The 15,000-nt window shown below is 39.0% G+C and overlaps 1 protein-coding gene and 1 pseudogene across 1 annotated transcript in view; one reads left to right on the top strand and one right to left on the bottom strand.

Annotated features, from left to right (window-relative positions):
• Positions 1-10,046, bottom strand: part of LOC140952301 (uncharacterized) — a 28,415-nt pseudogene extending 18,369 nt beyond the window's left edge.
• The window catches only part of LOC140951561 (uncharacterized), a 116,049-nt gene that overhangs the window by 28,099 nt on the left and 72,950 nt on the right, over positions 1-15,000 (top strand). The gene's annotated exons all lie outside the window — the stretch shown is intronic.

Raw genomic sequence — 15,000 nt, 5'->3', positions numbered from 1 at the left:
AAATTTAATTAAAGAAAATGCGAACACGAAAAGCAAATATTATTACAGTACAATGATACTAACAAAACATATGAGTCTCAGACGTTTATGTTCAATCTCCATCTTCTATGTAGGTTAGTATCCTACTTAATTGTTTCGCCAATATATGTCCATGATGAGGAACCATCCAAGACCTGTATAACGCAGGATGAGCAAAGCATTCGCCCACTTTTTATTTGAAATTATTCGCCTTAATTCAAGCACAACACCGCTTGAAGGCCCAAACATTTTTAGGATATTTTTGACGCTGGCTTTTCCTGCTACACCGAGACTAGAGAAATAAATACGCGGCAGAACCTTCAAAGCTAACCTTTGGGTTATATCTTGAAAACGAGTATTATTAACGTTGCATAGTTGATTATAAACGTGACATCTGTAGTTAGGCCACGAAAAGTTTGAAGAAATTAAGACCTGATCAATGATTATGGTTAGAATTTCATTTGGAAGCCTATCCATGAGACAGGTCAAATCGTCGAACTGATTGACCATCCCGACGCTGTCATCTCCAACAAAGCGGATCTCCACTGGTGCAGGCGATTTGTCTGTAGGCATTGCCGACGCCTCTTCTCTACGTTTCGCGGGCACCACCTCTGCCTCTTGGGAACTTAATGAATCACCAACATTTTTCCCTGGTTACATTCGTAACTTTCTGCTATTTTTTTAGATAATTAATGTGTTTTCCAACTTCTCGATTTTGTCAGACAGCTTTTTCACTTTGAAGGAAAAATAATGAAATTGGATTTTGCCAATACCTACACTCAGTAAATTACGTCATTGTGTCATCGAATCTTTCCTAGTTGTTGGAAATTAAGCGCATATTATATTATTCTGTGTTAATGTGGTGGCCGTCTCACGAGCGGCCTAAGCAATCATCAGCGTCATCTTAAAACATAAGAACTATTATTATTGTTATAATATTGTTATAATAATGTTGTTGTTGTTGTTGTTGTTGTTGGCGATGATGACACTTATTACTAGGTTTACTTGTCATCCGACCATCTATTTCAAGTTTATTACAAACTGCGACAAGTGTTATTACAAAGTGCGACAGTACACCGCCTCGCTGGAGTCCCCAACCTTCAGGTAAACCTTTATATATAGAGAGAAAACCGTTTACTGTACAACCCATAAAACGGCCATAAATCGGCCCATGGACCACACAGGAGAGACGTAACACACAATTTATGTAAGGTAAGCTGTTTTTTATTGCAATCCTTTCATTTTCGTAGGTTACGGAACCGATAGGTTTTTTTCCCATACAAATCCTTATATTTCGAATGTTATGCAACAATGCTGATGATCATCGCACTGCGATGATCATCCTTCATTTAATTCTTCACTCCGCAGTTCACATATATGATTTTCATATATTCAAAACTTAAGCAAGTGTTTTATCGGGTCTAAAATTCGGCTCGTGATTTGGGGGCACTGCTGCTCGTTTATTAAACATTTCATAATCACAGTCTTTTTTTTTTCACCCCAAAATATTGCATATAAGAGCCAACAAGCGATTGTGAGTAGCCTACACTTTGTCTATTTCCTTGGGGAGCGCGATCCAAAAACTTGATACTGTATTTAGCTCGCATTGGCTCAGAGGGATGCACATGTCAAAGGATTAGGAAAGGCGTCGGCGAGGACAAGTGTTTACTTGCCCTCTCCCTCCCAGCGTTATTCTGCATGTTCACCCTTCTCTACTCTCTCCAAGCTTATTTGGCTATATCAATATTACAAAATGGTGACTATTTTCTGGTGAACGCATGCTTGCTTGCCCGACAAATAACGCCGGCATTGCACCCTACCTAGAACACCTACCTCGCTTGACAACTATAGTTTCCTTCGTCTTCAGCCATAACATCTCTGATGGTTAAAAGTGAATAGGGCGAACCAGTATCAACTTTTGTGCGATGGGTTAATCCAATCAATTTGTTTCCTTTGAACCACGTGATTTCGAGGTCTTGAGGTCCACCGATCACAGTGCAGTTAATGACAATTCTGTCGCCCACGTTTACGATTAGAGTCGATGCATTTACCATGACATTCTGTATTCCTGAGGAAGATAGAGAGTGGCGTGATCCCTGTCAGAATCTACAACCACTAGATCAGTTCTGCACAAAAAGATACCCCAGCGAAGTTAAATAAGCTTATACAGTGTATGTGAAATCAACATGCTAAAACATATACCTGGTTCGCTTCGTACTTCCGTCACATTCTGATTCAGGGAAAGGTTTCCCAGATTATTAGACACAACTATCACGTCACTAACAACGTTTACGTCGGGACTAGCCACTTCCATCTGAAGCCTGGCTTGCACGCTTCCAGGACTGCGGAAAGAGTGCGACAAAATCAAACGGTTTCGAAAATAGTTCCATTCATTCAGTACAAGCACCCCCAAGTATAAGCCTTACAAATCGAAACACCGAGGACAAGGTCCCAAACGGAAAATAGACCTTGCTACATGAGAATTGTGAAGAGAAGCCGAAGAAGAGTAGTTTCACGTTTGATTTCTACTTGTATTTCTACTGAACTAGGGCTTTAGCTACAGTAAAAACTACGGTTATGAGCTTTTATGTACAGTCTATTTTGTACACTAGTTTTCCGTATGGTATACAGCTATATACGAATATTTAACAAATACATTCCATTTTTCCGTGCTTCTGTTCACTAACAGATCACAGATAAGGTCAAAATGTGGTAAAAACAAAGAAGTGCGGCTCGTGTGTAACTGATGTTTTCACTACGTCATCCACGTATCTGTACTCCAATAGATCATACGCAGCGACCAATCACAGCGCGCGTAGCATTCACATTACTGTATATTATAGTTAGATAGGACGTTCTAGTTCCACCAAAGTTTATTTTTTTGCTGTGAGTGTTGAAGTTGGTATGTTCAGAGCCGGCTCAGAGGGATCACGTTTTGACGCATTTCTAATCGATGCCCCATTATTTTTTTTTACCTTGGTTCAATTCCACCCCCCCCCCCCCCCCGCTTCTTCCCTGATTTAAACGCTCAATTTTATCCTTCATTAAGCCCCTCATAAAAGGCCTTGTGGAGTAATAAGATAAATTGCCAGTTTTCAGACATTTGCGTGAAGCTTAGTCGGCCTTGGAAACAGCCCTTTTAATTGTGATTGACACTAGGCAATTTCTCGTGCAATTTTTCATGCAATTTTACTACGATACCGTTCGCACTTAACAATAGGCCGTTTTACAGGTATGGATGGAAGCGAGGCTGACGGTTACCTTGTTTTGATACAAACCTTCATGCTTTATTGTGTAAAATCAAGTTATTCTTATGCTAACTAGTATTTTTCAAGGATAATTTCCTGGAAACAAGGCAAAGGAGGTTTGTATCAAAACAAGGTCACCGTCAGCCTCACATTTACTAAGGGTACTAAGTCCACAACTGTAAAATGGTCGATTTCCACTATAACACCTGACATGAACATGTACCTGAGGCCAAGTAAAGAAACTCTCTTAAACCAACGATGTCTTTGGTAAATTGAAGACACCTGTTAAAAAAAAAAACCAGTACAGACTGTTGCATGCAGGTTTATTGATTTGATTTCAATTCAGTATTTTAGTGACTTGTTCTAAGCTAGTGCTACAAAACAAAACAAAACAAAACAATGTTTTATATCAAGCCATGGACAGGAAAAGGCGCAAACGGCGAATAAAAAAATCGCCCAGAACTAAAACACGGAGCTCAGCCATTGAATAACAGGAAAGATAAAAGTAAAAGAGGGTACTTGCCTAAAAAATGCTGAAAATTGGTTCAAACCAGCGATGTGAACAACGTGATGGTGAGCGATCGAAAGGGGGCGAGCACATGGAAAAGCGCCCCCTAAGAATGATATAGTCCGGAACGCCCTAAATTCTGATTGGCTGGAAATAAGATAGGCTTGGAACCTGCCGCCTTGGCCTGCAAACCATTATCAAATGCCTTGCCATAAAATCCCATTATGATGTCGTCATAACGGTGTCTTTTATGTTAAAAGGGCCGTGAATGACTGTCTAGTTCATTTTGTTAATTATTCTAATTATGCGTTTCTATTCGCTATAGAATTAAAGAAATTACTTGTGAATGACCAAATCACAGCCTCGTGCAAAACAAAAAAATATGTCTCCCAAGCATTGTAGTCTATCAAACGTTACAAACAACAAAAATAAACTTTGAAAAACTGTTTAGCTAACAAGTTTTCAAACACCACAATTGCAATCCGTTTCAATTTTCCTCAAGTTTTTCCATTCATGCCTCCTTCTGTATTTGCTGTGTTATTAATACCTTCGTTTTTTTTGTTTAGCTCAGTTTGTTGGCAGCTCCCAATGCATTTTGAATTTTGATGAATTCCTTGACACAGCTCCTTTAACAAGGCACAAAAAGAACTAGATTCCGCAAATAGAAATTACTCTTTGCCTCCACACACATCCGGATATTTCTGAGGAGATTTTTTTTCGTTTTGGTTTTCCTTCCATAACTAATAGACGTTTTCCGGTACCAAAAACGCAGAGTGGAGTTCTTTGAAAGCACCAGCCACTCGTTTTTGCGCCCCGTAAAGGTCATGCTATCGTACTTCTATCATGTTAGTCTTTTGCTGTTGACGTTCAAAAACGATTCGAATGCGCTACGTGTGGACGCGTATATTTTCGAAAACGAAGAAAAAAATTTCTGTTTTCAAAAATTCCCGGATACGTGTGGACCAGGCCTTTGTTTTCCCTCCAAAATTTTTCATGGCGCTGTTTTCATTTTTTCTTGGGACTTACAATCGTCCTAAGAGAAATTAAAAAGAGTGCTTATGTAGAATTTTGGATGGAAAACAAAGAATATTACGGTATTTTTGAATAAGGACTATTTCACTTACCTCTCTAATGAGCCTGTTGTTAATGCTTTTGTATCTACTAGAATTCTCATTTCTCAGATCGTCCGTGAATGTTTCACTTGTGATAGTCAATGACAAAATGTAGTATGAATCCTCTGGTAAAAGAAATTAAAACCACTGTTTATCAGAAATGAATGAAATTTACAATTCAAGTACTGCCGGGATGGGCCCAACTTCGTCCTTTAATTGTTGGATCCGTTTGAACACCTTGTTAGACAGTACTGGATAGTGTGGGGTGATGTTGGATGGTAGGTTTGACAAAATATGAGTTCAGACTTTATCCAACTTGTCCTTTAGTTCTCGAGTTAATCTGATAGCCACTTCCACTTGACCGCTGTGGATCTGGGTAAGTGATTATTCTTCTGGTGCTATTCCAAAGCGGTCAAACGAGTGAGTTGCTTTATGTTTTCTTTAGCTAATTCAATTACATGTAATAACTCGTTACATTCTCAATATAATGAGCTTCTTTTTTTTTACCGAAAACGCATCGCGTGCGCCTGCTTCCGAGTATTATGTTGACAACATGGCACGTCCCCTTAGTGTCCGTATTAACTGGGTTCCACCGCACGTTGAATCTGATCCCGTACAATACACCATTTCTTGATACGGTGACTCGAAACAGCTTCAGACTAATACAAGACAGGACCTATGTCTTTGAAGAAATTACAACAAAGAAGTACGCACTTACTCGAATCAAGAGTGGTAAAAACTTCTCTGTACTGTTGACCTAATCCCGCACTGTTATAGCCCACTACCATCATGGTGTACACGCTCCAGGGTTTCAATCCCGTCACCACTCCCCTAAGGCCGTTGTCCACACGCACGCCAATGGTGCCGTTTGGGAAATTTGTATCCGGTAACTCTCCAACTGCTCTTCTGCGACGTCCTATAGGTTGGAATTCGTCCCCACAAGGCCCATTCTCACATTCCCCGAAATTACGTATGATACCTGGTCTTGCCAAAACCTGAAAACATGCGACTTACTTATGGAATTGCCTTATAACACTTTCCTAATAGCTAGAAGTACGAAATAAAGACTGAAGAATCCTTAATTAGAAGATATATGATGGAGAATCCAATTGAATTGTCCGTGGCCAGGGAGCCGGACCGGCAGGTTATTAGCCTTGTTCGTTTGTTTGTTGGTGTCAGTTTTGTTGTTGTTGTTGTTGTTTGTTTATTGCGTGTTTGTTTGTTATTTTCCTGCTGGTAAAAGGTAGGGCTTGGTTGTCGCTCTGGGGTATTGCCAAACTGTCGCGCTGTGGAAAATTGATAGTTAAAAATGGGATATGTGTTAAGTTTGCAACTAACAGTAAAGAGTCTTGACAAATACGTACCCAGTAGCCGTCAACTGTCTTGGGAGCTTTCACATTTATTGGTTCCCACTCTATCTCGACAGAGTTTGCATCCACGCGAACAACATGTACTTCCTCCGGCGCTAAGGGTGGGCTTTGTCCTGAAAGAACTTTCACGATGGGACTAGATGGCCCGTTTCCTTTGAGGTTCTCTGCTTGGATTGTTATTTCATATTCGCTATTGGGTTGTAGTCCATATAGATTGAATTGACTCGATGAACAGGTGCTGTATTTTCTCGTGTAGTCCTTCCAGGTTGCATTAGGAGCGTTCAGACGATAGAGTATTCTATAGAGGCACGATGGTCCACCCCAGTCAACTTGATCAAGAGCCTGTAGTACAAAATGTAACGAATTGATGCCTGTTTTTATCTATCCTCGCCGCGAAGAGTCGGAAAGTCTATCATTTCCCGTCCACGAAACTAAACTAAATAAAAATAATGGGAGAAGTCCTGCAAATGACCGTCTTGCAGTTTAGTGAAAATCACCCTAACCGCCATGTGTAAGCAATTTTCGACATCTCCTTTACAAATATAGTTAAAAACGACAATATAAAAAAATTATCGCTTACGCACCTTCCAAGTTATTTTAAGCCATCCATCGAAAGTCCCCGGGGAACCTTCAAGTTTCGTCGGAAAAAGGGAAGGCTCTAAAACAAAATGGCATATGAATAAGTTATCTGCATCTTTGAGCCATCTACATGAAAACATTCTTGAGATCGTAATTTTTTACATTAACATTCATTCATGACTGATTGATTTACCCCCTAAAGGAAAAATGCACTTCCCATTGAACGCATTTAAGAGCGTGAGTAAATAATAAAGAAAGAAAATAACACCTTTCACCTCACTGCCCGCGAAGCTTAAAACACGGTTCTGTGCCCCCGACCCTTTAAACTGATTTAATTTATTGCTCTTTTCAAGCAAAATTCTCGCGCTTGGTGCGTAACCTCTCTTCCTCGGAGTCCCAGGGGCAGTCAGTCAGGCCGGGAAAAAAGGCGCGACAAAAGTTTTCAAGTACAAGCGGAAAAGCCCCTGGGTACCGACTCTCACCGGACCATTTCCAAACGGTCAAGCGAATACTGGTTCCTGATTGGGCACAAAAAATGCTTTGTATTATTGTGCCCAATCGGCGAACAGCATCTCCAGAGTTCTTTTCGTGAGTTCGTACACGACGGCTATTATCTCGCCACAGTTGCCCGGTTCGTTCAACAAGCTTTCCTAACCAGAAACGAAGGAACTACCGATGAGTCGAAAAACATTTCGGATGCTATCAGCAGGAGCCAATTTGCGCTGAGAAAATTCTGTTTCTGACGGATCACAATGTATCGTAAATGATAGGAAGTTTAAGATGAAACGGCGACGAGAAAGTAAAAAAAAGCAATAGCTTGACAAGGAAAAACAACAACTTTGCACGTGCATCACGCTTTTTTGCATATACTGTATTTCTTTGCCGTCACTGTACGACTACCACGTGAAAATGCCTAATTTCACGTTTTGTGAAGGACGTAAACAAGCAATGGCAAAATTTTCTTTCTCTTTATGAACTTGGATATGGTTGATAGAAATTCAATTCTAGAAGAGTTCGCTTGCATTTGACAAAGCAAGTGAGTTGGAATAATCACGATAGACACTGAAAAAATGTGAGTTCACTCTTCATGCGACGTTTTCGTGGTTGTCAGCTGTCGCGGCATATTAAACTCCCTAATATTTACGAAGGCGTGATCGATGCAAGCGTGAATACCTGTTGTAAGCTCAAGCTTGTATTTTTGGAAAAGCGTCTTTAGTTTTCGTGTAGACAGTGGTTGTCTTTACACTAGGTTGTTAAGTAAGACTTAAGAGCTGCTAAGTTTTACATAACCAAAAATGCGCGTGTGAAGGCCTAAGCAAAATCTCAAGTAACTTCACTTTGCATCTCATTAAAACCGACTTAGCGCACTTGCAGTTTCCAAGCTTTGAGAAAGGCGAAGTATGTCAATCAATCTTGATTACGTTTCGTGGGAAAACCTGAAGTAAAAAAGATAGGTTGTGTGTGAAGCTTTCTTTTACTTGAAGAATTTAAAATTTACTTGTCTTGAAATATTTGTTAGCTTATTTAGGCTCTAGTGTAAAGACTAAATTTGAAATGTAGCGTTTATATCAAACTGAAAGATTCCTGACTGCGTGCATTTCTTTGGTGCATGAGCCAGACAAGCCGTGATCGAGTCAATAGCCGTCGTGTACGAACTCACGAAAAGAACTCTGGAGATGCTGTTCGCCGATTGGGCACAATAATACAAAGCATTTTTTGTGCCCAATCAGGAACCAGCATTCGCTTGACCGTTTGGAAATGGTCCGGTGAGAGTCGGTACCCAGGGGCTTTCCGCTTGTACTTGAAAACTTTTGTCGCGCCTTCTCTCCCGGCCCGACTGACTGCCCCTGGGTCTCCGAGGATGGTAACTTCTCTAAAATGAGCGCACTCTTTAATTGTATGATTTAAATCAAACAAAAGAAAGCTCATTTTCAAATGACGATTAATATATTGAAAGGAACAGCAAACAAAAGACTGAAAAAATCGCACCTCGTTTCACCTCACTTCTCACGAAGCTTAAAACACGGTTTCTGTGCCCCCGACCCTTTAAACTGATTTAATTTATTGCTGTTTCAAGCAAAATTTTCGCGCTTGCTGCAATAACTTCTCTAACATGAACGCGCTGTTTACTTGTGTGATTTAAATCAAACAAAAGAAAGCTCATTCATTTTTAGATGACGGTTAATACTATTGAAAACATTCACTGTTTTAGCATTATGCTAATTTTTCCAAATTAATGCTCACCGTACATACCTCCAAGGCTAGTACATTTTAGTATGACTTATATTGCATATTTTGAATGTAAAACATTGTCAATGCTCACATATTGAAATGTACTAGCCATGGAGGTATGCATGGTGGGCATTAATTTGGAAAAATTAGCATAACGTCAAAACAGTGAATGTTGTAACGCGCATTTTTGGTCGGTCCGTAGGCTAGGTCCGTCTTCAAATTTCAAGGTGTTGCCGTGAATCAATCTTAATGAAAGTTTCAGACATAATTATATACATCATAAAGATTATGTGATAAGGTTTAAAAATAATTTTGTCGAGCCGTTTTAGAGATATACAGAAAAGCGCTAAAAGTCAAAATTTAGAATAAAGTTGCACTTAGACAGGTGGTGAGAAAACAGGTTAGTTTTCAGGATCGCAAGAAAGGAAATAAACCAAAATTTCCATGCATCAAAATATGATATTAAACAGCCTTCTGACGCTACTTACGATTAATTTGAGTCATTTAGAACTTTTCTATTAAACAACTTATCACGCCTATTGAAAATATAAGGTCTGAAACAAATTTACGTTTTATTTGAATTCAAACAAACATAATTTTTTACTTCTCGCGGAGGTTATTTGCTAAACACCGCACTTAAAGTTCCTGGTGTCGGATTTTCAGTAGCAGGACTAGATCGCGCGAAATTCGGATTTCATGGATTTTAAATTTTTTGTTTATTGTTGTCATAGTGATATCGATTTTACTAAAACCTGCATTTTGACAAAGTTCAATTCATGGTCAATCACTGGTGAAAATTTTGTGGCGATCGGACGATGATAAAATCAATTTTAAGGCCATTGTTTACTTACAAATCTCACCTCCCTAAACCTTCCTAACTACCAGCTTAAGATAATCAGATTACCATACTTACTTTTGCTGTTGGTGATACAAGTAAGCGACGACACCATATAGCCAGGAAAACCAATTCCAAGGCCATTATACGCACGAATGCGGAACTGTATTTTATTGTAAGCCTTCATATTGTTTACAACAAACAAACGAGTAGCACCACTAACGTTGGCCAGCTTAGCAAACGCAGGCCAAGGTGAAGATCTTGACCCTTGCTCTAGCTTGACCCTAGCTCTCCACTCAATGATAAAGCCTGAAGGTGGAGTAAGATCCGGAGGCAACCTCACATCCCAGGTAAGATTGGTGGTGTGGTTGGCACAGTCGGTTACTGATACGTTGACAGGAGGGAGGGGAGGTCCTGAAAACGGAACAGGGGAACATTATGTGTCTAAACACTACATATTTTAACTGTAATATTCATCAATGTATGACTGCTATGAGTGCTATTCAGAAAACAATGACCGAAGGCTACTGTCTCCCATGGATTAAAATGAGAACAATTAAACACCAGCACCCCGGCCGCCGCCATCTGGGAATCCTATCTGAGCGCTTGAGATCAAGAGACTAGCGTAAGAATAACAGCCGAATAAAGAGAGTTCAACCTCTGCTTTAACTATGCCATAAATAAACTATAACCTACTGTACTTTTTAAAACATGCATACCAGTCACAACTAAAAATGTTCTTCGGTCATCTTCACTCAACTTGTTCTTGGCCAAGCATTGGTAAAAGCCAAAGTCATTCAACCAAAGGTTCCAGACTTCCAGGACACCGTTTGAATAATCAATAGAAAATCGTTTCGCAAACTCTGGTCTAAAAATAAAGTAAGATAAGTTAAGGTGAAGGCTTTTTTCACTTGGATAAAACCTGGCATTAAACAGATTGTCACTTGGCCTTTATCCAACAGTATAAGTTAGTAAGATAATAATAACAAAATTAAAGAGATAACATCATAGTGATGCGATATTTTACGTCGCAAATGTTCTTGTCAAAGATTTTTGATTTTATTAAATTCGCATTGTTGAATCAAAGGGACATGAAGCATATTAAGTATGGGAAAATATGTAACTACTATGAACATAGTGCAAATACTACAACCTGTTCTGAATTTCAACCCCATTGTAAAACCACGTCCTACTGATTATTGGATGTCCTGTTGTGTTACAAAACATTGTCACTCTTCCTCCTAGCTTCCTAGCTCTGACTTCATATTGGGAACCGGAATCGGAGTAGATCGCTGTCACGTTGTCTGTGACGGAAAAAAAAAGTGCAAAGGCCGTTTTTTATGAGGGGTCAACTCCGCCAAAATGCTAACTCAAATTCTGTTCTGCAAATCCTGTAGCTGTATGTATTAATTTTCATCAACTTCTTTCCAAAAGAAATTGAAACAACAGAATAGAATTTAGGGAATCCGAACAGATTTTGAGCCAACAAAACATGATTAAAAACACGACGGAACAGAAATTAACGATGTTCCACTAAATTAGAAATTCTCAAGAGGTTTATACTAAGGCCTTGGTCAAAGGTGGGTTCGAAGCATATGGATGCTTGGCAATATCTCTCGCTAGAAGAGCAAGACCAAAATGAGTTTTTCCCCAAAAGTAAATCTCCAGGTTTTCTTGTGCCTTGATGTTTAATTATCTTCACGTGACATGTCACGTGACCAAAATTGAAAATGAAGGAAATTGGCGAATTGGTGGCGAATTTACTTTGTTTGGATAAACAAATTGGCATTTCTGAAAGAGGATAAACATTACCTAACTTTCTACTTTTGGAATATAATAATTCAAATAATTCAAGATTAAATTTGGGCATTTAAAATGATGTTTTCCCTCATAATTTTTTATTGAGGTGCAATGGACGGTCATTCCAAACGTGAAGTGTTAGAAATATTTAATAAGAATTAGAAAAATGGTATTGCTAGATTTCTTTTCTTAAACCGGCCACCAATTGGTCACTAATTTAAGATTTTTAGCAAAATGGTCATGTGACATATCAAGTGACTTATTAACACAATATTTATACTTTGAAATGTTAAGGATGATGAGTTGTTTATGTGTGCCAAATTTTGACTCAGCGCCATCATATATGCCGAAGTTATAGCCAATAAATCATTTTCCGCAGGTAAACCCCTTAGTTCCAGGCCTTAAACTACTTGAGAACAACAAAATAGAATTTAAGAAATCCAAAAGGATTTCGGACTAACAGAACATATTTTAAAACACCGTAACACAACGGAACAAAAATTGACGATTTTCCACTAAACTGGAAACAACAAAATAGAATTTAGGAAATCCGAACGGATTTTGGACCAACAGAACATAATTTAAACATCGTAACACAACGGAACAGAAATTGAAGCCAACCGAGTGTAACCTGGAAATGAATTAGTTGCACAATATAATTTACGCAACTTCTTTCCGCTCAAAGGAATTTATTCGTTTTTATACTAGACATTAAAGTCGTCTTAAGACGAATTTAATGTCTCGGATGACTTAAACGTCTTTAGCATAAAAACTGCGAAATGTTAATTACATAAAATTATAAAATCCGTCAGACAATCAGCTGTGCCAATTTACTCGCAGAATTTGCATGAGCTTACTGCTTTAACTGACCGAGTAATCTATGATGGCTTGGCTATTCAATGAAGAAACCAAACCTCTCAACAAGAAAAATAATTCTAATAATTCTAATTCATTTTCACACCGTACATAATAAGCATTAGGAGAAAGGGCTCGTGAATGGAATTTAAAGACTAGCCTCAAAGTTCAGAACAAATGCAAAAGAGAGATATCTTTATTAGTTTCTAAGTCAACATCATACTGTCGAATAAATGAAGGAAATAATCACTCAAATTAAAAGTTAAATTTCGCATTGGTTTAGCTTAAAAGAGTGACAAAACGTAAAGAATCCGCCTTGTTAAAAAAGACATAATTCAGTTATTCCTACATAATGGGTTCTTATTTATTCGCAGAAAAACACGAAGCCCGAGCAAACGCCTAGTGTTTCCTCTTCTTCCGCGTAAAGCAAAATAAAAGAAATAAGAGACGTCTATATGCAGATGCATCTTTGTTAGCAGCGGCTGTTTAAACAGTAAAGTTTGTAGTGCTAGTGCGCAATTGCGGAACAGCTTTTTTCTGTTTAAGGTGGATTTCCACTGTCGCGGAATTTTTACGTGCGGACACACGTAAATTTTAAGGGAGTATATAAAATAGAGTCAGTGTATGAAATGACAGGCGTAAACGTAAAAGTTGACCCTTGCTCTACTTTTTTGGTTTGCGCGAGTTCTTTCGTACATTGCCTCTATTTTATTTACGCACGTAACAACTACCATACGCGACTGTGGAAATCTACCCTTAAGAACATCGGCGTTTACCGTAGTCTCCTTAGCTTGGCGTCATTCCTCGAGCTTTGCTGACGGACACAGCCGGGCAGCTCAATATTGAAGGAGGGGACAGCTTCAAGCTGCCTTGTACAGGGAGTCATTTTGTTAGCGTAGAAAGTACATCCGCCGCGGCACTCAAACCATGAATCAAATTTGTCTTAGTACTGAGTAGTTTATACACACTCGTAAGTATATCGTACTGTCCCTGGCAAAGAATAGTTTTAATTTATTTTCGTACCTATCACTTTGACATCAAAAGATGTGGTCAAATCTCCAGACGGACTAACTGCTTGACACATATATCTTCCATTGTGTATTTTCGAGCTTAGTGAGCCCAGACGCAGGGTTCTGTTAAAACGATGATGCTGAAAGAAGTCTCCAGAATCATTTATCAATGTTCCCTCTCTATACCACTGTATGCTTGGGACTGGCCTACAGAGTGACAGGGAAAGGCATTAGTAGTAAGCTACAAACCCGTCTTGCACCAAACTTGCAGCAGAATTTGGAAATCGAAACCAACAGCGTTTCTGGAAATGGATCAAAAATACTGTAAGGTGCTGGAGCGGAAAAGCGTTGACAGAGCCGGAGTTGACAGAGTACTTAAACATTAGTGACGTAAATATTAAAATAAGAGATCACTCATAAAGACCTTCTGAGAAGACCGAAGAGAATAAGTAAAAGTGAATATGTCTAAGGGCAGGAGACAATCCCCCCGATACGTGACTATACAAATAAGTGTATTCCTATTAACTCGCAATCCCTTTTTTTTTCAGTACCGTTATGAATTCGCTGTTTTCTCCGTCCGTGTTATCTTTAATTCTGTTTACTAGGACATTTGACCTTGTAGAGTCCCATCACTACCCATATTCTCTAAACTTCTAAAACTGACATCTCGCAAACTATATTTTTGTAATTTCTGGTATCCTCGCGTCAGTGTTGTTCACAATTCAAAACCACAGCTATTTTCTAAATGTAATCCCCCCATTCGCCTGTCAAAATATCGTACCTTCCTCCCGCGGTACAATTGAGGTAGAACTGATCTCCACTAAGCAAGGTGTATTCGCCCAGTGGAAAAGTGTAAAATTTCGGCGTCGAGGAACTGGAGTCTTGGGCAGCTAGAAATACAGAGCAAACATTCAGACAATACGATCCGTCTTTTCAACTCCGAGGTTATTTAGGAATTTATTAGTGCGCATGTGCGGCAAGGTACCTGTAATATTTTGCCTACACCATATATGTTTCGGTATAACACGAAATTCATGCGTGATATAATCACGACTAATGACATGACGTAACAATCGTTGATTAGTAAGATCATTACTACTAGTTACGAAACTTGAGAGACACCAACGGGTACGTGAATATTATTCTTATTTACGGTTTGCTTTAACATTTCTTGACTGATTGTAGTTCCTGTTGATACCCCGCTCTACGTAGATTTCGAATTTCTTATATCTTCTGTATTTCTGTACATTTTGGACGAAATAAACCATGTGCAGTATTTGAAACCTTGGCGAGTCGCAGCTAGCAGTACAATATATACTTTTTTCTATCTCTCCTGGTCTAGACTGAATACTTAAAATCTCTACTCTACTTATATTTTATCCGCCAGTCTAACTATGTACCAGAAAATCCAATTCTCATACTAATGACCAACT

Source organism: Porites lutea, chromosome 11, assembly GCF_958299795.1.
Source record: "Porites lutea chromosome 11, jaPorLute2.1, whole genome shotgun sequence".
Classification (NCBI taxonomy): domain Eukaryota; kingdom Metazoa; phylum Cnidaria; class Anthozoa; order Scleractinia; family Poritidae; genus Porites; species Porites lutea.
This window is presented reverse-complemented; position numbering and strand designations above follow the sequence as displayed.